Raw genomic sequence first — 2,785 nt, forward strand, 5'->3', positions numbered from 1 at the left:
ACCCACCCATCCATCCATCCATCCATCCATCCATCCATCCATCCATCCATCCATCTACTAGCCCGCCCACCCACTCACCCATCCATCTTCCCATAGTCAACCATCTAGCAGTCTATCCACCAATCCATCCACCTGCCCGCTCATCTGTTTACTCATCCATCCACCTACCTACTTATCTGCCCACCCACTCACCCATCCTTCCATCCATGATCTTACTTATTCAGTTTTCACTTATGTATGTATATATTTTATTTTAAAATTATTTATTTTCAGCACATGGGTGTTTTGCCTGCATTTATGTCTGTGCACCATATGTTTACAATGCCTATGGAGGCCAGGAGAGGGTGTTGAAATTACGGGTGGTTGTGGGCTGCCATAAAAGTTTTGGAAATGGAACCTGGGTCCTCTGGAAGAGCAAAGTCATCTCTCCAGCTTGTGTTTATATTTCTTTCTCTACGGTTTTTCCATAGAGAAAAACAGGGCCTTTCTGTGTTTTTCCAGCATAGCTTCCAATGTACCATGTAGTTGAGTCTGGGATTAATCCTGTGTACCACCATGTCTGGTTTTATGTAGTGTTGGGGATTTAATTCAGGCTTTTGGCATGTTGGACAAGCCCTCCACCAACTGAGCTACAGCTCTAGACCAATATGAGAGAGAGAGAGAGGAGAAACTGACTTAAGAGTAGAAACCCAGGAGAGAGACTTAGAGTAGAAACCTTAGTTAGGCAAGTCAGTCATTTATACATGTGTGTGTGTGTTGTATGTGTAGATACGTCTGTGCAAGAGCACATGTGGAGGCTAGGGGTTGATATTGAGCACTTATCAATCTTCGTCTTATTTTTGAAAACTATTTAAGCTAATTGTAAGTGTGTCTGTGTAGGTGTGTACACATGGGTGCGAGCGCCCACGGAGGACAGAACATCTGTCCCCCTGGAGCCAGGATGGTAGGAGGTTGTGAACTGCCTGAATTAGGTGCTGGGACCTGAAAGAGGGTCCTCCAGAAGAGCAATATGAGCTCATACCCACTCAACCGTCTTTCCAGCTCCTAAAGATAGTGCTTCACTGAACTCAGAGAGCACACTGGTTGGCTAGCTGGCGCCCTTCAAGCTTCAGGAAGCTGCTTGTCTCCATGCTCCGGCGCTAGACTCACCAGAGCTCTGCCGTAAACCCAGTGTTTATCTGAGTGCTGGGATCCAAACTCAGACCCTGTGCTTATGTGGCAGGGGCTTTACCAACGGAGCCATCTTTCCAGCCCCGGTATTTTCATCACCTTTTTATGTAATCGGCTTAAATTGGTTCTGTAGTTTATTCTTCTAATTTCAATATATATATATATATATATATATATATATATATGTATATATATATATATATACATATATATATATATAATTTATGTGTGTGGGCATTTTGCCTGCATATGTGTTTGTGTACCGCATGTGGGCCTGGTGGCCATGGAAGATGGTGTTGGATCTCCTGGAACTGGAGTCTGGGAGTCACAGATAGTTGTGAGTCACCATGTGGGTACATGGAAATTGAATCCAGGTCCTCTGGAAGAACAGTCAGTCTCTTAACCACTGAGCTAACTCTCCACCTTTTAGTCTGTTCTTTTTGAGATAGGGTCTCATCTACGGCCATACCACCCTGAACGTGCCCGATCTTGTCTGATCTCGGAAGTTAAGCAGGGTCGGGCCTGGTTAGTACTTGGATGGGAGATAGGGTCTCATGTAGCCAAGGATAGCCTCAAACTCACTATCTAGGTGAGCAGGCCTTGAGCTCCTACTCCTCCTATCTCTACATCCCAAGTGCTAGGATTACAGGTGTGCCTGAAGGGAGCTGATACTGCTTTATTTATATAAATAATATTTGGGGGCTGGAGAGATGGCTCAGAGGTTAAGAGCATTACCTGCTCTTCCAAAGGTCCTGAGTTCAATTCCCAGCAACCACATGGTGGCTCACAATCATCTGTAATGAGGTCTGGTGCCCTCTTCTGGCCTTCAGGCATACACACAGACAGAATATTGTATACATAACAAATAAATAAATATTAAAAAAATAAATAAATAAATAAATAATATTTGGTAGGGTTTGGGGTATAGTTCAGAGGTAAACAAGTTACCTAACATATGAGTCCCAGGGCTCACAAGTATAACTATATAAATATAAATAATACGTGAGGGTATGACGAGTTGCCCTGGCCTTGTATAGTAACTCATGAACAGACTGCAGCTTCACAAGACAGAAGGATCTGAGGCAAGTTTAAACCTATAGATTAACCCTATAAGAAGAGTTTCCCATGGTCGGGGCTATTCACAGAGAGCCACGGGCTATCTCAGGAGAGAGCATGAGCTTCCCATTGAAGGAAGCCTGCAAATGAAGGCAGTGAAAGGAACTGAGACTGGCTGGAAAGACAGAGCTCCTGGGATAGATTAGAAATGACTTGCATGTCACACCAGCTTCACTGTAGGACTGGGGAATGTCAGGCACACTCCAGTCTGTAATTACAAAATGTTTAAGCTATTCAAGAAGACATAGAAAAAGATCCCATGCTCATCCTGCATCTCCTTCTGTCAGCTCCAGAAATAAAACCTCCCAGATTCCTAGTTCCTGACCACAGTCACCTCACTGAGGTTCTCTGTTCTCGGGCTCCTGCCAGCTAAGCATAGTCCTCAGGACATAGGTTACAGAGACAGCTCCCTTTAGGTAGAAGGCTTGTAAGGGTATAGTTGTCCACCTGCAATTCCAGCACTAGGGAGACTAAGACAAGAGTGTCGCTGCAAGTTCGA

Source organism: Microtus ochrogaster, chromosome 7, assembly GCF_000317375.1.
Source record: "Microtus ochrogaster isolate Prairie Vole_2 chromosome 7, MicOch1.0, whole genome shotgun sequence".
In the NCBI taxonomy this organism is placed as follows: domain Eukaryota; kingdom Metazoa; phylum Chordata; class Mammalia; order Rodentia; family Cricetidae; genus Microtus; species Microtus ochrogaster.